Raw genomic sequence first — 26,065 nt, 5'->3', positions numbered from 1 at the left:
TTGTGGGACCATCAAATATATATGTAGTGAATCCTCATTAGATCAATAAACATCTGTTCGGAATTCGCCGTTGGATATTCAGACATTACAAATCCAAAACATTAAATTTTTATAACCAAGTTAGGAGACTTACTTAACTTACATCCGATTGTAACCAAGACTTGCAAACCTGTATAGAATATTTAGCTATGATCATATGAATTACTTATCGGACAGTTCACGAGCTACAATGGTAAAAGTAACATCTGTTTCATCCGTATAATTAGATCGCATTTTCTGCAACGTGTTTTTTTTTGGGGGGGGGGATGAATGGAGACGTCTTCATAGAAAAACATAAATTGATTCCTTTTAGTAAAAAATTGGAGGTGTTTAGGATTCCAACAACAACTACATGTATATGCAGATATGTACGTCGTTTAATCGTTGTCTTACCAATTTAACAAAATAAGGATAGGAAGGAAATGTAGAGAATTTTAAACTCCTTTCATGAAAATCAGATTTAATGTGCTTGTCACGGGTCCGATTACAAAATCCGTGCAGCATGATAAATAAAAACACGCTCTGTGAATTGTAGACCCCCGACCTGTGAGTTAGGATTGATTAGTCCATTGTTTAATAATAATTGCAGTACATGCACTTCTAATACATGTAGTATTTGATTATTTGATACCAATCTGAATGGTTCCATTTTGCTACAGGTTGAAACTAATAATTACAATAACTACTGAAGGTATATTTAAATTCAACAATTCCATTTGCAATATGTATTTAATTATAAAATTCTTGTTATTCCCATTATACCACATTGATTCCTGTTTTTAAATTTATGCAGTTTTAAAAAGAGTATACCAGGAGTTTTTCTAAACAAACATAATTAGAAGAAGTTATAACTTCCCCTGGCTTAACATGCACTTCCTGAATAAAAGCAAGACAAATAAGTAACAATTTCTCATGGAAAACAATCTCAGTGACCTGTAGAATGACAGGACCGATGTGTTACAGTTCCTGTAGGGAAATATTCTCAGTGACGGTATTTGACTATTCTCTTTTCTAGTGTCGTCGATAAGAATGCTTCCTATCTCCATAAATGTTATGTTTGCCCCCCCCCCCAAAAAAAAAAAAAAAAATTAGTAAGTCTGTTCATGGGGCATGCATTCTTTCACGACCAAAATGGTATAACATTAATGAGTCCCATATACTGTAGACGTAGAAAACATTACGGTGTTTTTAATTTCACTAGATTCACGGTCAGACAATTTTCCGTGGACATTAAGCCACAGTAAACATTGAGCTGTGCATTCACCATCTCCGTGTAGGCCGCCATAATAGATGCATGTGTGCTTGAGCAGAGTCAAATGTACCACCTGTTTATCGTAATCCTAGTATATTTAAAATTCGTTAAAAATAGCAAATATCAGTATTACATTAATTTTATACAACTAATATGCTAATTAAACAAATGTTTATATCGGAATATTCGTTTCACCTTTATCTCTGCGGCCCTGTCGAAGCCATTGTGAACAAGGGTTTACTCTTCTAGGATAAGAAATCGATTATCCCTGAAATTAAAACACCGTGATTTAAAGGCACTTATACATGAAATCGTGAAATTTTAGACACGTGCAATTAAAGACATTTACAGTAAACCACTTGTGGACTTATGATTTACTGATCAATAATAACAACTTTAAACATTTTTCTAAAAATTATTTTGATCGACAACATGCAACAATCGAGGTTATATTAGGTCACTAAATGAAAAATGGCTAGTTGAAATCGGAAGAAATAAATAAATAAATAAATGACTGGCAGCCAAATAATACTAAAGTATGCGTCATGCTGAGAGAGATGGAACAGTCCTTAAAAAAATAAGGATCAAAAGTAAAGTGTTTGTGTAATGTTAGCGTAACCCAAGCGTTACCAAAGCAGGAAGAAGTATTAGTGTAGCGCATGTCCCAGTGATCATAAGCGTTAGGCTAGTTTCCAAAGGTCGCTGGTTCAAGCCCTGCTGTGGTCGTTGCTTTTGTCGGTGTGTCACAAGGCACTTCTACTTCTCAGTCTAACCAGCTTAAGTCGGGTACCGGTATATGCAAGGAGTTTACACCCAGTATATGCAGGAGTTTACATACGGCAGACTGGTTTTTATATCAAGGGGGAGTCAATCTGCCTAGCACCGCGAATATCAGGGGGAAACACCAACTTAATACACCTTGGTGGTCCGGAGAAGGACATTTTTTAACAAAAAGAATAGTATCGTAAAATTTCATGGGAACTTTAATCCTGAACATTTATCAAGTATTTATTTATTATCATTCTAACAATATAAAGTTCACAATCACACTTAGTTTACATAGTCTGTAGCTTTTTTTTAATAAAACATCTGAGTTAAGAAATACACAGGAGAATATGTTGGACTTATAGTGTCACAAAGAAAAAAAATTGCCGTCTATCTAAAAAATAAAGATATATTTTCCAGAACTGCTTTTTTGTAATGAGTGCAATATTTCAGAAAAAAAGATTAATAGCAATTTGTTTCAAATATTTAAATAAATCAAAGCAACATTTTTTCTTCAATTTTGATTATTTTTTTTTTTTAATTGTCGACCAACATATATCAGGAATAAGTGAAGACCAACATGTTTTAAAAAAAAAAATATTCTAGAAGATTTATTATTTGATCCCATGTTTTAGTTTTTTAACTTTATAACAAAAATATAAATAGTTTAAACAACAAAAGTACAATACAAGTAAAAACTGATACCGCTGGGTTTTTTCAAAAGACTTTTCAAATGTTAGTGTAAATTAGAGATTCTGTAGTGATTCGTTCTTCGATGTGCAGGTTGAACCAGCAGAGTCACAACATTGACAGTTTCTGTTTTCCATATACTTTGAATGGATCCTTAATTTTATATCCATATCTTAAGTCAATTCATTTATGAGTGAAAGAAAACAAAATACTGAAGTGAACACTCTGATAAGAAAATTGAGTGTTTTTGGTTAAGCATGCATGTTCAAATTTATTCAACATTTGCCTTTAATGTATACAAAAATGTTGATTTTAATCTCTTTGCCCACACTTTGCACTGTCAAGCGCTGCGCTTGCTATTACAAAAAAATATATAAGAAAGTTTAAACCTTTAAAAAAATCCTCGGCCATATGATTTTAATCTGCGGGAAATGTTACAAAAACCAGTTTGTCCATGTCATTATCCCTGCATGGGGATATTGAAGGGGGGGGGGGGGTATGTAGATCGAAATATAAAAATGGTATGTTGTATGACTAAAAATTATGTTTAGGTTCTTTTTCCATTTATCGGAATATTATTTATTACAAAGTTGACAGTAATAAAAATAATTTGTAACTATAATAACTTTTACAAACCAATGGCACCAAGTTTAATACCCCCAAACTACAGACATAGTTTTTTATGGAAACATTTAATTCACATCAAAGTAAAATGAACAAATTTCATACAGGAATATGTGTAATATTTATTCAGACATTTCAATAGGGATGTCATCTAAAGGAAGGATTGAGAAATTTTCTTGCGTCCTTGGAAATTTCACCAAAAAATTTGATAAAGGAAGATGGATTCAGTTTGCAACAATATACAAAAAATTCCCGCCTTTCAAACAAACCAAGGATATATTTTATGACAAAAGGAAAGAATTGAACATGAGGTACGATATTTTAATTCCTAATTATGGGTGATTATTAAATTTCTTTGAAAGTTCCAGGTTTTAGGTTATTTTGCTGTAAGGATATTTTAAACAGTTTAAATTTTGCTTACATTTGTGTTTGGTTTTAAGGTATCTGTTACTAAAAATAGCTCAAGGTACTTAACTGTCGCAGTATGATTTTCAAAACATTGATACTGTTTTATAATGGTGTCTAAAACACCTGATTTTACATACATTCAGGATATCTCTGTGTAAAATGTCAGTTGATAATCTGAACCGTGATAATTAAGTTCAAGCAAAATGGGTGAATAGAGGACATACACATGTATAGTGTTAATGAAGAGATGTGTTTGTATTGGTCGTGCTTATACTCAGATTGAATTAAATAAAATATATTTTTTTAAATGCAAGAAGATTAGATATATATAATTTGATACCTCTATCCTGTTCATGTTTCATAAATAAATGATAACAGATATTTACTACATGGTGGATTCGATCCAGCGACCACAAAATCAAAGAGACCACCGTGTTACCACCAGGCCATGCATCTTACATTTTTCAGAAAATGTCTTATCAATATGAATGGCAATTTAAACATTATTTTATTAGAAAAGACACCAATCGCAAATTTGTCTAATTTTTATCACGAAGAGCACATGAAACCAAAACGAATTTGATGTAAACGTGTACTACAATGCCTGTAGAACTTTATCGTAATTGGATTTCTTTGGTTTGGAGTGATTTAAATAGTCAAATATCCAATTGTTATCATACACTACCGATCAGACCCAACCTAACACCAGAGTAAACCCAAACTAAACCCCGGGTTTACTTTTTGGGTTTACTTGGGATTTACTCTGGGTTTACTTTTTGAAAATTCGGGTCCACTCGGGGTTTACTTTGGGTTTACTCGGGGTTTACTTTGGTTTTACTTTGAAATTCCTTTTGAGGTCAACTGTATGCACTGGAGTGTGAAGCAGACTAGTATTTTATCTTACCATCCTACTGTCTGTAATTCATACCCTTTGTATATTCCGAATACACAGTTAGCGTCTGCTTTTAGGGGTATACTTCTGACTGGGTTTACTTTCTGTGTCCACTCTGGGTTTACTTTTGTTTACTCTGAGTTTACTCTAGGTCCACTCTAGTAAACCCGATGTAATTCATAATAAACCCTGAAAGTAAACCCAGGGTTTAGTTGGGGTTTACTTTCTGTTAGGTTGGGTCTGATCGGTACTGTATATTAACTATTTTCTTTTAAATACTTACATGTAACTAAACTTGAATATTGTAATGGTGATAATTAAGACTCTTTCAGCGTGGTTATTGTGTTATTTGCGTTTTGTAGAATATAATATAAATGAATATTGTAGAATATATTTTAACTAAATATTGTATAATATCAAAGAAACCGATGTTTGCAAAAGTGCTATATTTTAGGCCAAATCGTATATAAAGTGCGCTGTACCTCTGTTAAGTCCTTTACCAGTTAATATTGACATCTATATATGATTGACAAATTCTTCAGTAGAACATAAACAACACACACAATCGATCATATTTCATGTCTCTTAATTTTCAGAGATTCAGGACGAGATGATATCGTTTTGATTCTTTTCTTTGTTTAATGGGCGGAATATCTTTCCTGCATGTTATTTTTCATTCGAACATGGAACATGATGCTGCAACTGTTTCCAACACAAATGATGCTGTAACTGTTTTCAACCCAAATGATGCTGCTATTGTGTCCAACCCAAATGATGCTGCTACTGTTACCAACCCAAATGATGCTGCAACTGTTACCAACCCAAATAATGCTACTTCTGTGTCCAACCCAAGTGATGCTGCAACTGTTACCTACCCAAATAATGATGTAACTGTTTTCAACCCAAATAATGCTGTAACTGTTACCAACCCAAATGATGCTGCTACTGTGTCCAACCCAAATGATGCTGCAACTGTTACCAACCCAAATGAAGCTGTAACAGTTTCCAACCCAAATGGTGCCGTAATATTTACCCACCAAAATGAGGCTGCAATAGCTACCAACCTAAATGATGCTGTAAAAGATGCCAACCCAAATAATGCTGCAACTTTTACCAACACAAATGATGACACATCAGTTTCCAACCCACATGACGCTACAACTGTTACCAACACAAACTAGAGGTACTGTGAGCAAGCTCACAATTGATACCCCCCGCTAAGATAAAAATCATAATGCGTGTATTTTTCCAATTATAAAAAATATTGGATGAATCGATTTCACCGTCCATTATCTATAAATAACAACTGCTCTATTTTTTTAAAACTGCTGGTCATAAGCAATATTTGTGTGAAGTAAGAACATTCAATGCTTCTCCATAAGAAAGATAATGACCGGACACGAATTTTGCACTTTTTCTGCCAGTGACCTTGACCTTGCCAAAATGACCTTGGGTCAAAGTCATGACACACCCTTTGGTCCTAAGCAATATTTGTGTGAAGGTAGAACATTCAATGCTTCTCCAAAAGAAAGATAATGACCGGACACTAATTTTGCACTATTTTTCCCAACGACCTTGACCTTGCCCAAATGACCTTGGATCAAAGTCATGACACACCCTTAGGTCATAAGCAATCTTTGTGTGAATTAACAACTTCCAATAATTCTCCATAAGAAAGATATGGACCGGACACAAATTTTGCACTTTTTCTGCCAGTGACCTTGACCTTGCCAAAATGACCTTGGGTCAAGGTCATGACACACCCTTAGGTCATAGGAAATCTTTGTGTGAAGTAAGAACCTCCAATAATTCTCCATAAGAAAGATATGGATCGGACACTAATTTTGTATTTTTCCTGCCAGTGACCTTGACCTTGCCCAAATGACCTTGGGTCAAGTGCATGACACACCTTTAGGTCATAGGCAGTCTTTGTGTGAAGTAAGAACTTCCAATAATTCTCCATAAGAAAGATATGGACCGGACACGAATTTTGTATTTTTCCTGCATGTGACCTTGACCTTGCCCAATTGACCTTGGGTCAAGGTCATGACACACCCTTAGGTCTTAAGCAATCTTTGTGTGAAGTATGAACTTCCAATGTTTCTCCATAAGAAAGATATGGACCGGACACAATTGCACAGACAGACGGACAGACGGACGGACAGACGGACAGACGGACAGACGGACAAGGTGATTCCTATATACCCCCCCCCCCAAACTTCGTTTGCGGGGGGTATAATGATGCTGCAACTGTAACCAACACACATCAGATGTTTGAGACAAACCTATATTTGGATGTCTCCCATGTTATAAGTTTTAAAAGTATTACAAAATTTGTATGTAGTTTCATTTTTTGACGTATGTCAAGATATGTTGCATGTTGACATAATTATTTTGCATGGTGACACAATGTAGAAAAACAACTTGCATTCAAAATACAGAAGTATTCCATTTTAGCGTTGAAATTATAAATCTTAATAAATGACGTTGAGGTCATTGCCAAGTGTCAATGCCTGAGCAATTAATCGCTTTACTAATCAATAACTATCACTATATATACTATATATTACACATGTAACTATATACAATATATGCTTTGTATTTCAGACTTTGAGAATGCCTAAGTACCAACATGCACAATATGCTCTGACAAATTCTCGGATGCTTTCTTAAACTGTGGCGCATTCTCTGTTTTGTTTGTGCCACGGAACTTACAGAGCGGGGGTCTGTAAGTCTGTAAGGGGCCATATTTGCAGACAGAAGTTCACAACAGTATCCAAACTGTATTATTAAACTGTGTATCCAACAATATTTCATTACGAACCATTCTAGAAAATTAAAAAATATGAACCATTATATGTTCCACTATATCCTCTCGAGTGGGGATATTTATATGTTTAGGGAAACTTTTTTTTCTCTTTTGAAAATTTAACACGATAATAATTGTTTTATTTTGTTAATTTTATGTCTGTCTCTGTTCATCTGTAAACTTGTTACTTTTTTTAAATTTTTCTTTACAATCAGTAAATTACTTTTAAGCAAACTTGGTACAAAGCATGTTTATATGGTAAATAGACTATCCAGGGAAGAAACAAGATTAAATACAGAATCTGTTACACTACATTCTCCAGATATTTTGTTTAGACTTAGGCCCCAGGACATACACATATGTTGTATATGACTCCATACAGCTGATTTATCATATTTGTTGTTGCTCAGGTGAGTGATGTGGCCCATGTACCTCTTGTCATTTACCATTTGTTTCATTGCAAAATCAAAAATAAAAGTGATGTCCATATATTTACTGCAATATATTGATTTACCCTGCAATCCGTATACTTAAGTCACTTTCATGAATTGTCATACAAAGCCATATACTGGATATCGTCTATTTTTTTTTCTTAAAAAAAGACCCAGATCGTTTATTTTATCTCTTGCTTTTATTTAGGAAAAAAACTTGACTTGATTCAGGTAGAATAATGTCGCGCTTTGTATTCGCAGGCACGGTCTGACTCAAAGCAATTTTTAATGAATGTTAGTGCAGAATTTAAATAGAATCTTTTATTTTTATATCAAATATTCTAAATTAAAAAAAAAATATTATTACATTTACTGAATATATGCGTTATTGTCAAGTTAATATAAGATGCGGAGATTGTTTATGCAGCCTGTATATGTCAACCTGAAAATGACGTCATTTTTGTTCGACTTCTAAAACACCGAAATTCCCATAAACAAATAACACTTTAACACTTAAATTTATGTCGAAATGCTTATAGAGACAAATGTAGCAAATATTTCAAGCTTTCAAATTTTTATAAACATTGTTATCAGTGGTGTTTTAAAACAAAAGTACGACCGACGGAAGTTAGCACAGAATCAGTCGACCCAGAGCGAGTTTTTGAGATTTCTGTTCGAAAATTCGATATGCAATCCAAGTTTTGGGTAATTTCTAGAGGTCGTACAAAAAAATGAAAAATGTTTATTTTCTATTCTACTTTCAAAAAATACAAACCGTTTTGCTACAGATCAGTTATTAACAAAACGCCAGCATTTTATTATCAATAACTACCAAAAGGCGTATAATGGTGTCTATGTGCGTTAAAGGGTAAGTGACGACAAATGTATTTTATTTCTCTGATCTACAGTATCTACATCTTTCTTAACCGATAAATACTAACATAATGACAACAAATACAAAGCAAAGTTATTGTAGTGTTAAATTTTGATAAAGGTTCTCCTTCTTTCTCTCTTCAAGCTCTTGATAAGGGTCATCATACCTGGTATTGGTCTGTTCAGAATCAGTTGTCCAACACGTTTTGATAATACACATCCTATGTTTCTGCTTAGAGGAGGTTTTCCTATATAATTATTTTCATTAAATCAACTCTAAAATGTTATTGCTGACATAGAATTGTTAATTTAAAACAGATACATTTATAAATTATTTTATTAAGTATGTGTATATGAAGCAAATTACCTTTGGCGGAGTAGCTTTACACTTATGACAATCACGTTGACTAAAATTGATACCGATATCCCAACCAACAATGGTGTGTTTGCCATCTGTATGTCATCTGTGTCTGTAAATAAACAGGCTATCAGTGCGCAATACTATTGATATCTGACTTGTTTTTATTGTACAACTTTATCTTACCTAATTCACAATACATGTATTCTCATCACTAAAACCATACAAACAACTTCCATTAAATCTGTCACACGTCTGGTTGAGGCAGTGCCTATGGCATGGATACTGACAGTCCTCGCCAAACGACCAAACACACTCTGAAATGAAACCACTTACATACAACCAGTTTTGTATTTGTATTTTTTATTTCATTATCTATCTTGATATGAAATGTAACAAAATTCTTAAACCGCTCCACACTTAATGCTATAAGCAAAAACATAATTGAAAAACAATTGATTTATATATTATCTATTGAGTAGTCATTGTTGTGATAATTTATCTTTGAAATAATTGATACCTGAGTTACACTTAGGACCTATCCAACCTGCATCACAAGTACACATTCCGTCTGTGTGTCGACAAGTTCTACATTTTGACTGGCATTTATTGGAGCAATTTGGTCCGTAATATCCGTCAATGCACGCTAATGTGCGCATAAAAATTTGATACAATATGGATTATTGAAAACAAATACAAAATATAATCTTTGAAATTGGTTTTTAATAGAGCAATTGTATTCCTGTATCTTACTGTCATTACAAAATATTCCAATGTATCCGTCTAGACAACCATCCGAACACTCCCCACTAACATGGTCACATGTCTTGTTGTTAATACAATGTCCACTACAACGCTCTGAGCAGTTCATCCCGAAATACTTATACGGACAGTCTATTTGAAAGCAAGTACATCAAAAATCTCATTAATAAAGATGTGTAAATGTTCAAGCATATCGTTACTAGTCTATACCAACTTTGTTATCTTGAACTAGTGGAGACTGTTTAAAACTTTGGGATATCCAAGTATTCAAAATATTGAGGGTAAAATACTTAAGAAATAAGTTGTTGTGACTGAGATCACTTTGACATATCAATTGTATACGAGATATCAAACTCCAACATGAGTTAACTAATAAATTAAATTACACGTTTGAATATTGTATCTATTTTGCAAAATAATGGTAGTTTATCTGCAACATTTACATTGAATTGTCCCCATTGTGTCTATAATCAATTCGCTTTTGTCACACACTGAGAACAAGAGGCCCATCGGCCACATCGCTCACCTGAGCGACAATAGGCATGATAAAATCAGCTTAATGCAGTCATAATACAAAATATCTGGACAATGTGGTATAATACATGTAGATCCTATACGAAAAAAAACCTGTTTCCCCCTGCATATTCTTATATTTATGATTACCTTTTCAAACAGGATGATTTTATAGTCATATCACTGTAAGCATTGCATTTCTCAAAAAGACCCTTAACAATTGTTTATATACATGATATACATAAAATTCTGAACGCCTTGTGAGGCCCAATGAACGTCCATGGGTCACCGCTTAAACAATTTTAAAGAATCAGCAATATATAAAAATGTTTGAATTAAAGTAAAAGCATATATGATAACATTTCAGTTTTTGTGAAAAATTCAAATGTTTTCCTTTTTACAACTGAATCCCAAATGTGGCCCAAAACTAATCCTAAAGATTGTGCTAAAGATTGTGATTTGAACAAATTTGAATATACATAATTTGAAGGTACTTTAACTAAAGTTTCAGCTTTTTAAGGCAAATGTTTTTTTTAGAAAAAGATTTAAATAGATTTTTCTATTTTCTATTTCAATGTATAAATTTGTACCCCCCTCTCTTTGTGACATCATTCAACCCCCTCCGCCCCCCTACCCCCCCCCCCCCCCCGGGATTCATGATTATGATCATAAACTTGAAATATCACTACCTAACGATACTTCCAAACAAGTTTTAGCTTTCTTTCCCAAATGGTCTGCGTTATCTGTTTCATATTTGGATATTTTACTGGTCATAGACATTGGTGGTAACCTAACAACAAAGCTTTATGATAAATGCGATGACTTCAATTTTTCGATAGTCAACTTTCCTTACTTATGTAGCAATAAACCTTCATCACCTGCATATGGTGTTTTTGTCTTTCAGTTGATTCGATACGCAAGGACATGCTCTTCGTATGAACAGTTTCTAAGACGAAGCAAGCTACTGACAAAAAAATTGATAAAAAAGGACTATCAACAGTCATCTTTGCGTAAGTTCTATGGTCGATACAACGAGCTTGTCAGCAAATACAATTTTCATCTGGGTCACATGCTGACAGACGTTTATCATACTAATTGTTAGACCATAATTAATCACCTAATTTTCTACGGACTTTTCCGGGTTTTCCCCGATTACAACAAAGAGCACAGACGGGTGTGACCGGTCAGCAGAGGATGCTCACTCCTCCTAGGCACCTGATCCTACCTCTGTCTATTTGGAGGTCCGTGTTGCTCTGCTTTGGATGTGTATTTCGTTTAATAGATTTTTAAGATGGTTCACGGTTTGTTATTGTCATTTTTTTTCATTTGCAAAAGGACGTGGTCTTTATTTTTTACAACTTTGAATCCCCTTAGCCTAAGGATGGTTTGTGCCAAGTTTGGTTGATTTTGGACAAGTGGTTTTTGAGAAGATGTTGACAATCTGTTTACAGACAGACGGACGGACGGACGGACAGACAGACAGACAAAATGTGATCAGAAAAGCTCACTTGAGCTTTCAGCTTAGTTGAGCTAAAAACGATGTACTGTGGAATCAATAGAATTCGTGGTGGCTCATTTTTCGTGGTTTTTCTGGGTAGCCCTTCCCCACAAATTTATGTCCTCCACGAAGTTTTGAAGGAGTAAATTTTCTTACTAAAACTGAAAAAAACAACACATCTACGAAATTACATCCCCACAGATAAGCAAAAAAACACAACAATCCACGAAAATTGGCTACCACAATTTTAAATAATTCCACAGTATCCCTTTCATATAACAACATTCACATGGGGTGTTTCATAAATTGATAAAGATAATTCCAAACGGATACTTACAATAACAATACAAATGAAATAATTGCTAATTGAAATGTATGTTTAAAGACAACCAACAATGATAAGAAAAAGTGATCCTAACGATAACGTGTTGAAGCTTTAATGATGTATAATCTGAAGCAAGTGTGTTTTGTGCTTAAAATTACATATATATTCCCATCAATCCAAAGCATGTGCTTGATTTACTTTACACGAGGTTTTATTTCGTGTGTTGTTAAATAATATAATATTATGATTAACTGATTAACTGCTGGCCTGTTATTCGACTTATAAAATCGGTATACCTCTGCACGTCACTGACCGATTAAACATATTTTCTAACTATAACTTCAACTGCTCCTCTCACTGATATTGTATTCCTGACCATTACTTACTGTTTCAGATTCTTTAAGGATGTACATCTGATCATAATACTTACTTGTGCTACAGTTGTTGTTGATATATCCAGGGGTACACCCTCCGTCGCATGTTCCTGTTCTTTTATCACAAGAAGATATGTTCAGACAATGACAGGTGTTGACACAATCATAACCAAAGGTCCCTCTATGGCACTCTTTAGAAATTAAATATGCGAACATTATGAGTAAGAATGAATCTTTTAACTTCAACTAATGTGCACAATAATAAAATAATACAAACACTTCCAAAGATAAACGTTTACGGATGCCAATAATTTCTTTATGTTCTTTTCCTGACAGTTCATGATGTATGGATGAAATTTCAATAGTCATCAGCTGTTTCTGACTGACAAAGACTAACATACTTTTCCTTTAATCAACAAGCTATAAAGTCCCATTGGTTGCAACTTGGTCAAACTAACATTCTCTTTATAATAATTTCGAAAAAAAAACATTGAACTATATTTACCCTCATTACACATGTATCCTGTCCATCCTGCATCACATCCTCTGTCACACAGACAGTCACGTGGTTACAGGTAATGCCGTCTCTACAATGTCCTACACACCGTTGAGAACAGTTTACACCATACCATCCTATTCCGCAAGCTTACAAAAATAGTTGTGTTATTTTTTTTTTATTCTTATACACCACCAGTATGAAAATTATAATAACAATTTTATTCATTATAACACGTCCTCTCAAATTGTCAGTAGGAAGAAAGTTAATTGTGTTGTTGTTGAGATTATTTTGTTTTACTATGTTATGAAAATGTAACTCTTCTATCTTAATTTATTTTTAATATAAAACCAAGTTAGTGATATCAAAGGACAATGAGTTCATACTTGTGTTACAAAAAGATCCCAGCCATCCCGGTTTACAGTCAAAACAACTGCCATTCTGTTCTTGGCAAATGTTGTCTTTACATGAAACAGGACAGGGGATGTCACAGTTACTTCCATATATACAGGTAATATTGTAACGAAAAGCAAGTGTAACACTTGACACAGAATGTGACACAGACTCAAATAGAACAGAAAAAAATATGAAGGTTTTTATAGCATTGATATTAACATCACGAAAACGGTTCTCTTTGGCCAATGTGAGTTCAGTGAAATGTTATCTCTTTGTGGTATATATGTAGGATACTTTTTCCATTTTCATGGTAGGCTAGAATGACACAGTTTATGCCCCAGTCAAATTGTAAATGGTGAAAACTCAAAAAATTCCAACTATTGAGCTAAACTAATTCAATAAAGTTAAAATGAAAGGTTGTTTAGTTATTTTAATAAATAATTATTAAGTTAGATAAGATGAAGGTTTTTGAAAGACAACTGACCTACTCGGACTAATGATTGAACATAATGACGCATTAAAAAATGTATATTGGTGGAACTGAAACGCAATACCTTTTACGATTACCTCACACAGTTCCGTAAAATCGTTAGATAATTCGTAACCTCTAGGGTAAGTCACTTCATTAAGCCTTTCATTATAAAATATGACATAACGTCCTTCCTTAATACATGTTGTGGTGAAGTTGATGGCCGGTAAGTGAGGTCCGTCCTTGTAACACAAAATGGCACTCTTTATATCAGTATTGGTTGATAAACTGCTGTTTGACACATATAGAGAGAATCCTGCTAAACGGCCTCGCTGTCTGTCTTCTATATTAAAGAAATGATTTAGACAACGCATTAAGCAAATAAAACACTTGAGCGTTGTATACTACCAATGATGTACATACATCAAACATAAACAAAAAACGACCAAGCAATGCATATTCTAATAGAAGGCAAGATTGTAAATATTAAAGATTTAAATAGTGCGAAAGATAAAGTTACGTTTGTCAATTAACGAGCGATACAATCTATCTGTTTCACTAATGTAATGCTGCCGAACATGTCTAAATATTTAACAAACTTTATACCGTAACCATTATACGCCCTGAACAGTATATTGATACTGTTAATTGTGTACACTCCACCAAGATCCACCTTCCACCACACCGTTTTTTGAGGAGAGGTACGCCCTATCTCTAGCGTCCTCATACATGTTGCTATGTCGCCGTCAACCGCTTTACTAGCGTCATAATCGTAGTTTGAATATGTATGCGATTGCGTGGCGATCTTTCTGTAGGATAGGTTATCTAAACGAGACGATCACTGTAGAGATTCAGTCATATATTGTGTGTTTGTTGTTGTTGGTTTTTTTTTTTTTTTTTTTTTTTTTGTCGAGGTCATTTTTAAAAATTAATATGTACATGTATCATTTATCTAAGTAAGAATTGAAAACTAATGTTACGAATTTACAGGAGACTTGTGCTGTAAAAAACAACAGATAAGAAAACTGGATAGTTTCCTTTTACTGAAGAAACAAATGAGAAGGAAGTCTTATTGCTTACGATCTTTAAAAAAGAAAGTAATTAAAAATGCATGTATAACATCAATTGTGCACCACAGCAGAGATCAAATGCAAAATAAAACCATTTTTTACAGAAAATTCCATTCGAAAAAAATAAAATAAGCACCAGTTCAATTCTGTAAATATTTATATATGTGCATATAACTATGATAAATGCTAGTTGAAAAAATAAGTTTGATAACTATTCAATAAGAATAATATACTTTAAGTAAAGGTTTTGTAATTAAAATATTTAAAATTGACGAATGTGCAATATTATATTAAGATCCATGAAAATTACGTTTTCATGCTGTAATTTTCTTTTCTCTTTAAGATGTTATATTTTATGCACATTAATTTAATATAAAATACTTGTTTTAAAATACAATGCATACGATTTGTAAAACGCACATCATTTACTTACCATATGATAATGCTATAGCTAAAGTTTCCAAATAGAAAATAGAATGACATAATTGCATTTTTACCATGTCCTTCTCTCTGATAAATTTTATTCTCACAGTGTATGCCTCCATAGAGTTTTCTGTTCAAGGAAACGTTAAGATAACATTAATAAACATTACTAGAAATTGCTTCCTGCAAATAAGATAATTTAACTACAGAATGAATGTGTTTTGACTCCTGGGGGAAATTTGGGGGTTATAAATAATAATGTACGACTTTTGGCTTTCATTGTGCACCCGTACCTATAAAGTAAGACGTTTTGTATCGGGTTTTTACTGTTTGTTGCAGAATCAATATAATCTTTACATAATAACATTCCGTCTATCTCCTTAAATAGCAGAATTGATTGTTAAAAAATTAATTATAATAATAACAAATACCATGCAAAATTAACAAGCATTCTGAGAGTAATGCATAAGCAATACACGTCCCCTACCTGTTTGTAGAAATTTGTGAAAACAATGCACTGTTATGCAGAATATCATTTCTTACCGTCTTCTGTACCCAGAATCAACAGACCAACCCGATAACGAACCCGATTGTAATAAAACAAAAAACCCTGTCGCTTACATTTGCAACACAACGCTTGACACTATTTTACAGAACCTATTTGTTTGTTAGAAACAATACAAGGAATGGTCCAAGTAATGCACGATATTATTACTGACTACATACTTTTCTCGTTTATTCAGTACACACCGAATCCGACAACGAACTCGAACATTAAAATATTGGAATATATTTACACTTTTGTAGCGTCTGGTTGACATATTTTCTAGAAAATTAATTTTTAATATTCAAATTTTTCAATGTTCGGGTTCGATATTCTGCATAACAGTGCATTGCTTTCACAATTTCCACAAACCGGTAGGGGACGTGTATTGCTTATGCAATACTCTCAGAATGCTTGTTCATTTATCGTTTTACTCATGTTACATAATTTTTGTTTTACATACTGTTGAAATTCTTTTGTACATTAGTCGGAATCGGACAGCCGTCCCGATATTACCGATCTGTCAGATCCTTAATAAATGTTTAAACATTGATTGGACTTTACTCGGTTACTTTTACCAAATTGAGGGCTACTACCCGAGTGTTGATCGGGTTATAGTACAGCCGAGTGTCGATCGAGTTGTACAGTGGTCATTATTGGTGGTGTTAATTTCATTGTCGGTAATCGTCCCTAACCTTTGTGGACTGGACGTTGCCGGTAAAATCCTTACGGACATTCCGGGAAGAAGGATAATTTCATGTTGTATATTTTATTTGATAAAATGAAAAATATGAGAAAGGACAGTACTAAGCTTTGATAATATGAATTACTTATCGGACAGCTCACGAGCTGCAATGGGTAAAAGTAACATTTGTTCCATCCCTATAATCAGATCGCATTTTCAACAACGTGGTTTTTTTTTTTGGGGGGGGGGGAGATGAATGGGGACTTTTTTCATATAAAAACATGATTCGTTTAAGTGAACAAAAATGAAGCTGTTTAGGATTCCAACAGCTATATGCTGATATGTACGTCGTTTAATCGTTGTCATACCAATTTAACAAAATAAGGACGGGAAGGGAATGTAGATAATTTTAAACTCCTTTCATGAAAATTAGAATTAATGTGCTTGTCACGGGTCCGGTTACAAACTCCGTGCAGCATGATAAATTAAAGAACGCTCTGTTAATCGTAGACCCCCCCCCACCCTGTGAGCTAGGATTGATTAGTTCATCGTTTAATAATAATTGCGGTACATGCACTTCTAATACATGTAGTATTTGATTATTTAATACCAATCTGAATGTTTCCATTTTGCTACAGGTTGAAACTAATAATTACGATAACTACTGAAGGTCTGTTTGAGTTTAACAATTCCATTTGCAATCTGTATTTAATTATAAAATTCTTGTTATTCCCATTTTACCACATTGATTCCTGTTTTTAAATTTATGCAGTATTAGAAGAGTACACAAAGAGTGTTTCTAAACAAACATAATGATAAGACGTAATAACTTCCTCTGGCTTAACATGCACTTCCCGAATAAAAGCAAGACCAATAAGTAACAATTTCTCATGGAAAACATTGTCAGTGACCTGAAGAATGACAGGACCGTTGTGTTACAGTTCCTGTAGGGAAATATTCTCAGTGACCGTATTTGACTATTCTCTTTTCTAGTGTCGTCGATAAGAATGCTTCCTGATCTCCATAAATGTTGTGTTTGCCCCCTAAAATTACTAAGTCTGTTCATTGGGCATGCATTCTTTAACGACCAAAATGGTAAAACCTTAATGAGTCCTATATACTGTAGACGTAGAAAACATTACTATGTTCTTAACTTCACTATGTTCACGGTCAAACAATTTTCCGTGGACATTAAGCCACCGTGAATATTGAGCTGTGCAGTCACCATCTCCGTGTAGGCCGCCATTACAGATGCATGTGTCCTGAAGCGGGGCATAAGTTACCACTTGTTTATCGTAATCCTAGTATATTTAAAATTCGTTAAAATAGCAAGTATCAGTATTACGTTAATTTTATACAATTAATATCGTAATTAAACAAATGTTTATATCAGAATATTTGTTTCACCTTTATCTCTGCGGCTCTGTCGAAGGCATTGTGAACAAGGGTTTCTCATTGTCACTTATTATCTTGGACATCTCCCTAGGGCAGCGACTCCTGTACAACCATGACGTTGTCTGCGATCGGCATTCATTTTGAGCAGATTGATTGATTATAAGGTGTACCTCTTTCTAACAGATTACATGTACGTTTTCCACCTAATTTTCAGGCCCAAAATATCAAATGCGCATTTTACACCAGTACTTATTACATTTGACACAAATATGTTTTATTATTCTCATAGCACTTAACGTAAATAAGGCTTTGATTTTGCGTTATTCAAAAGAAAATAATGTAAATAACATGATGCAGATTTATCACTCAACAGATTATTTTACAATCAGGATTTACTCTTCTAGGATAAGAAATCGATTATCCCTGAAATTAAAAACACCGTGTTTTAAAGGCACTTACAGATGAAATCGTGAAATGTTATACACGTGGAATTAAAGACATTTACAGTAAACCACTTGTGGACTTATGATTACTGATCAATGATAACAACTTTAAACATTTTTTTTTAAATTATTTTGATCGACAACATGCAACAATCGGGGCTATATTAGGTCACTAAATGTAAAATTGCTAGTTGAAATCGGAAGAAATAAATAAATAAATAGATGCCTGGAAGCCAAATAATACTAAAGTATGGGTCATGCAGAGAGAGATGGAACAGTCTTTAAAAATAAGGATCAAAAGTAATGTGTATAGTGTGTGTAATGTTAGCGTAACCTAAGCGTTACCAAAGCAGGAAAAAGTATTAGTGTTGCACATGTCCCAGTGATCATAAGAGTTAGGCTAGTGTCCAAAGGTCGCTGGTTCATGCCCCGCTGTGGTCGTTGCTTTTGTCGGTGTGTCACAAGGCACTTCTACTTCGCAGTCTAACCAGCTTAAGTTGGGTACCAGTACATGTATATGCAAGGAGTTTACACCCAGTATATGCAGGAGTTTACATGCGGGTCTGGTTTTCCATCAAAGGGGAGTCAATCTGCTTAGCACCGCGAATATCAGGGGGAAACACCGGCTTCATACACCTTGGTCATTCGGAGAAGGACTTTTTTAACAAAAACAATAGTATCGAAAAATTTCATGGGAACTTTAATCCTGAACATTTATCAAGTATTTATTTATTATCATTCTAACAATATAAAGTTCACAATCACCTCTTAATTTACATAGTCTGTAGTTTTGTTTTAATAAAACATCTGAGTTAAGAAATACACAGGAGAATATGTTTGACTTATAGTGTCACAAAGAAAAAAATTGCCGTCTATCTAAAAAAAAAAGATATATTTTCCAGAACTGCTTTTTTGTAATGAGTACAATATTTCAGAAAAAAAAATTAATACCAATTTGTTTTTAACTATTTAAATAAATCAATGCAACATTTTTTCTTCAATTTTGATTAATTTTGTTTTAATTGTCGACCAACATAAATCAAGAATAAGTGACGACCAACATGTTTTGAAAAAGATTTTATTCTAAAAGATTTATTATTTGATCCCATGTTTTTGTTTTTTAATTTTATATCAAAAATATAAATAGTTTAAACAACAAAAGTACAATACAAGTAAAAACTGATACCGCTGGTTTTTTTCAAAAGACTTTTCAAATGTTAGTGTAGAGTAGACAATCTAGAGTGGGTCGTTCTTCGATGTGCAGGTTGAACCAGCAGAGTCACAACATTGACAGTTTCTGTTGTCCATATACTTTGAATGGATCCTTAATTTTATATCCATATCTTAAGTCAATTCATTTATGAGTGAAAGAAAACAAAATACTGAAGTGAACACTTTTGATAAGAAAATTGAGTGTTTTTGGTTAAGCATGCATGGTCAAATTTATTCAACATTTGCCTTTAATGTATACAAAAATGTTGATTTTAATCTCTTTGCCCACACTGTGCTTTGCACTGTCAAGCGCTGCGCTTGCTATTACAAAAAATATATAAGGAAGTTTAAAACTTTAAAAAATCCTCGGCCATATGATTTTAATCTGCGGGAAATGTTACAAAAACCAGTTTGTCCATGTCATTATCCCTGCATGGGGATATTGAAGGAGGGTTATGTAGATCGAAAGCAAAATCTGCTAGGCCATATTTTTTTTTCTCATAAAAATGGTATGTTGTATGACTCAAAATTATGTTTAGGTTCTTTTTCTATTTATCGGAATATTATATATTACAAAGTTGACAGTAATGAAAATAATTTGTAACTATAAGAACTATTTTGCTGTAAGGATATTGTAAACAGTTTAAATTTTGCTTACATTTGTGTTTGGTTTTAAGGTATCTGTTACTAAAAATAGCTCAAGGTACTTAACTGTCGCAGTATGATTTTCAAAACATTGATACTGTTTTATAATGGTGTCTAAAACACCTGATTTTACATACATTCAGGATATCTCTGTGTAAAATGTCAGTTGATAATCTGAACCGTGATATTTAAGTTCAAGCAAAATGGGTGAATAGAGGGCATACACATGTATAGTGTTAATGAAGAGATGTGTTTGTATTGGTTGTGCTTATACTCAGATTGAATTACATAAAATATTTTTTTTTTAAATGCAAGAAGATTAGATATATGTAATTTGATACCTCTATCCTGTTCATGTTTCATAAATAAATGATAACAGATATTTACTACATGGTGGATTCGATCCAGCGACCAAAAAATCAAAGAGACCACCGTGTTACCACCAGGCCATGCATCTTACATTTTTCAGAAAATGTCTTATCAATATGAATGGCTATTTAAACATTATTTTATTAGAAAAGACACCAATCGCAAATTTGTCTAATTTTTATTACGAAGAGCACATTAAACCAAAACGAATTTAATGTAAACGTGTACTACAATGCCTGTATAACTTTATAGTAATTGGATTTCTTTGGTTTGGAGTGATTCAAATAGTCAAATATCCAATTGTTATCATACACTACCGATCAGACCCAACCTAACACCAGAGTAAACCCCAATTAAACCCCGGGTTTACTTTTTAGGTTTACTTGGGATTTACTCTGGGTTTACTTTTTGAAAATTAGGGTCCACTCGGGGTTTACTTTGGGTTTACTCGGGGTTTACTTTGGTTTTACTTTGAAATTCCTTTTGAGGTCAACTGTATGCACTGAAGTGTGAAGCAGACTAGTATTTTATCTTACCATCCTACTGCCTGTAATTCCTACCTTTTGTATATTCCGAACACACAGTTAGCGTCTGCTTTTAGGGGTATACTTCTGACTGGGTTTACTCTCTGTGTCCACTCTGGGTTTACTTTTGTTTACTCTGTGTTTACTCTAGGTCCACTCTAGTAAACCTGATGTAAATCATAATAAACCCAGAAAGTAAACCCAGGGTTTAGTTGGGGTTTACTTTCTTTTAGGTGGGGTCTGATCGGTACTGTATATTAACTATTTTTTTTTAAATACCTACATGTATCAAAACTTGAATATTTTAATGGTGATAATAAAGACTCTTTCAGCGTGGTTATTATGTTATTTGCGTTTTGTAGAATATAATTTAAATGAATATTGTAAAATATATTTTAACTACATATTGTATAATATTAAAGAAACCGATGTTTGCAAAAGTGCTATATTTTAGGCCAAATCGTATATCAAGTGCGCTGTACCTCTGTTAAGTCCTTTACCAGTTAATATTGACGTCTATATATGATTGACAAATTCTTCAGTAGAACATAAACAACACACACAATCGATCATATTTCATGTCTCTTAATTTTCAGAGATTCAGGACGAGATGATATCGTTTTGATTCTTTTCTTTGTTTAATGGGCGGAATATCTTTCCTGCATGTTATTTCTCATTCGAACATGGAACATGATGCTGCAACTGTTTCCAACACAAATGATGCTGTAACTGTTTTCAACCCAAATGATGCTGTAACTGTTACCAATCCAAATGATGCTGCAACTGTTACCAACCCAAATAATGCTGCTCCTGTGTCCAACCCAAAAGATGCTGCAACTGTTACCTACCCAAATAATGCTGTAACTGTTTTCAACCCAAATAATGATGTAACTGTTACCAACCCAAATGATGCTGCTACTGTGTCTAACCCAAATGATGCTGCAACTGTTACCAACCCAAATGAAGCTGTAACAGTTTCCAACCCAAATTGTGCCGTAATATTTACCCACCAAAATGAGGCTGCAATAGCTACCAACCTAAATGATGCTGTAAAAGATGCCAACCCAAATAATGCTGCAACTGTTACCAACACAAAAGATGACACATCAGTTTCCAACCCAAATGCCGCTACAACTGTTACCAACACAAATGATGCTGCAACTGTAACCAACACACACCAGATGTTTGAGACAAACCTATAATAGGATGTCTCCCATGTTTTAAGTTTTAAAAGTATTATAAAATTTGTATCTAGTTTCATTTTTTGACGTATATCAAGATATGTTGCATGTGCACATAATTTTTTTGCATGGTGACGCAATGTAGAAAAACAACTTGCATTCGAAATACAGAAGTATTCCATTTTAGCGTTGACATTATAAATCTTAATAAATGAGGTTGAGGTCATTGCCAAGTGTCAATGCCTGAGCAATTAATCTCTTTACTAATCAATAACTATCTATATATATATACTATATATTACACATGTAACTATATACAATATATGCTTTGTATTTCAGACTTTGAGAATGCCTAGGATACCAACATGCACAATATGCTCTGACAAATTCTCGGATGCTTTCTTAAACTGTGGCGTATTCTCTGTTTTGTTTGTGCCACGGAACTTACAGAGCGGGGGTCTGTAAGTCTGTAAGGGGCCATATTTGCAGACAGAAGTTCACAACAGTATCCAAACTGTATTATTAAACTGTGTATCGAACAATATTTCATTACGAAACATTCTAGAAAATTAAAAAATATGAACCATTATATGTTCCACTATATCCTCTCGAGTGGGGATATTTATATGTTTAGGGAAACTTTTTTTTTCTTTTTTGAAAATTTAACACGATCATAATAGTTTTATTTTGTTAATTTTATGTCTGTCTCTGTTCATCTGTAAACTTGTTACTTTTTTAAAATTTTTCTTTAGAATCAGTAAATTACTTTTAAGCAAACTTGGTACAAAGCATGTTTATATGGTAAATAGACTATCCAGGGAAGAAACAAGATTTAATACAGAATCTGTTACACTACATTGTCCAGATATTTTGTTTAGACTTAGGCCCCAGGACATACAAATATGTTGTATATGACTCCATACAGCTGATTTATCATATTTGTTGTTGCTCAGGTGAGTGATGTGGCCCATGTACCTCTTGTCATTTACCATTTGTTTCATTGCAAAATCAAAAATAAAAGTGATGTCCATATATTTACTGCAATATATTGATTTACCCTGCAATCCGTATACTTAAGTCACTTCATGAATTGTCATACAAAGCCATATACTGGATAACGTCTATTTTTTTTATTTTATCTCTTGCTTTTATTTAGGAAAAAAAACTTGACTTGATTCAGGTGGAATAATGTCGCGCTTTGTACTCGCAGGCACGGTCTGACTCAAAGCAATTTTTAATGAATTTTAGTACAGAATTTAAATAGAATATTTAATTTTATATCAAATATTCTAAATTAAAAAAAAATATTACATTTACTGAATATATGCGTTATTGTCAAGTTGATATAAGATGCGGAGATTGTTTATACAGTCTGTATATGTCAACCTGAAAATGGCGTCATTTTTGTTCGACTTCTAAAACACCGAAATTCCCATAAACAAATAACACCTTAACACTTAAATTTATGTCGAAATGCTTATAGAGACAAATGTAGCAAATATTTCAAGCTTTCAAATTTTATAAACATTTTTATCAATGGTGTTTTAAAACAAAAGTACGACCGACGGAAGTTAGCACAGAATCAGTCGACCCAGAGCGAGTTTTTGAGATTTCTGTTCGAAAATGCGATATGCAATCCAAGTTTTCGGTAATTTCTAGACGTCGTACAAAAAAATGAAAAATGTTTATTTTCTATTCTACTTTCAAAAAATACAAACCGTTTTGCTACGGATCAGTTATTAACAAAACGCCAGCATTTTATTATCAATAACTACCAAAAGGCGTATAATGGTGTCTATGTGCGTTAAAGGGTAATTGAAGACAAATGTATTTTATTTCTCTGATCTACAGTATCTACATCTTTCTTCACCGATAAATACTAACATAATGACAATAAATACAAAGCAAAGTTATTGTAGTGTTAAATTTTGATAAAGGCTCTCCTTCTTTCTCTCTTCAAGCTCTTGATAAGGGTCATCATACCTGGTATTGGTCTGTTCAGAATCAGTTGTCCAACACGTTTTGATAATACACATCCTATGTTTCTGCTTAGAGGAGGTTTTTCTATATAATTATTTTCATTAAATCAACTCTAAAATGTTATTGCTGACATAGAATTGTTAATTTAAAACAGATACATTTATAAATTATTTTATTAAGTATGTGTATATGAAGCAAATTACCTTTGGCGGAGTAGCTTTACACTTATGACAATCACGTTGACTAAAATTGATACCGATATCCCAACCAACAATGGTGTGTTTGTCATCTGTATGTCATCTGTGTCTGTAAATATACAGGCTATCAGTGCGCAGTACTATTGATGTCTGACTTGTTTTTATTGTACAACTTTATCTTACCTAATTCACAATGCATGTATTCATCACTAAAACCATACAAACAACTTCCATTGAATCTGTCACACGTCTGGTTGAGGCAGTGCCTATGGCATGGGTACTGACAGTCCTCGCCATACGACCAAACACACTCTGAAATGAAATACAACCAGTTTTGTATTTGTATTTTTCATTTCATTATCTATCTTAATATGCAATGTAACAAAATACTTAAACCGCTTCACACTTAACGCTATAAGCAAAAACATAATTGAAAAACCATTGATTTATATATTATCTATTGAGTAGTCATTGTTTTGATAACTTATCTTTGAAAAAATTGATACCTGTGTTACACTTAGGACCTATCCAACCTGCTACACAAGTACACATTCCGTCTGTGTGTCGACAATTTCTACAGTTTGACTGGCATTTCTTGGAACAGTCTGGTCCGTAATATCCGTCAATGCACGCTAATGTGCGCATAAAAATTTGATACAATATGGATTATTGAAAACAAATACAAAAAATAATCTTTGAAATTGGTTTTTAATAGAGCAATTGTTTTCCTGTATCTTACTGTCATTACAAAATATTCCAATGTATCCGTCCAGTCAACCATCCGAACACTCTCCACTAACATGGTCACATGTCTTGTTGTTAATACAATGTCCACTACAACGCTCTGAGCAGTTCATCCCGAAATACTTATACGGACAGTCTATTTGAAAGCAAGTACATCAAAAATCTCATTAATAAAGATGTGTAAATGCTTAAGCATATCGTTACTAGTATTTATATACAAACTTCGTTATCTCGAACTAGAGGAGACTGTTTAAAACTATGGGATATCCAAGTTTTCGAAATAATGAGGATAAATTACTTAAGAAATAAGTAGTTGTGACTTAAAGATCACTTCGACATATTCATTGTATATGAGATATCGAACTCCAATTGGGGTTAACTAATAATTAAATAACACGTTTGAATATTGTATCTTTTTTTGCAAAATAATGGTAGTTTATCTGCAACATACACATTTAGTTGTCCCCATTGTGTCTATCATTAATTCGCTTTTGTCACACACTGAGAACAAGGGGCACATGGGCCACATCGCTCACCTCAGCAACAATAGGCATGATAAAATCAGTTTCATGGAGTCATAAAACAATATATCTGGATAAGGTGGTATACATGTAGATCCTTTACAAAAAATATGTTTCCCCCTGAATATTTTTATATTTATGATCAAGTCCCTTTTTTA

At 33.4% G+C, this 26,065-nt stretch overlaps 1 pseudogene; it reads right to left on the bottom strand.

Moving 5' to 3' along the window:
- Window positions 1–201: 201 nt before the first annotated feature.
- LOC128169372 (multiple epidermal growth factor-like domains protein 6) overlaps window positions 202–26,065 on the bottom strand; it is an 80,492-nt pseudogene continuing 54,628 nt past the window's right edge.

The sequence above is a fragment of the Crassostrea angulata genome, unplaced genomic scaffold, assembly GCF_025612915.1.
Source record: "Crassostrea angulata isolate pt1a10 unplaced genomic scaffold, ASM2561291v2 HiC_scaffold_122, whole genome shotgun sequence".
Lineage (NCBI taxonomy): Eukaryota > Metazoa > Mollusca > Bivalvia > Ostreida > Ostreidae > Magallana > Magallana angulata.
This window is presented reverse-complemented; position numbering and strand designations above follow the sequence as displayed.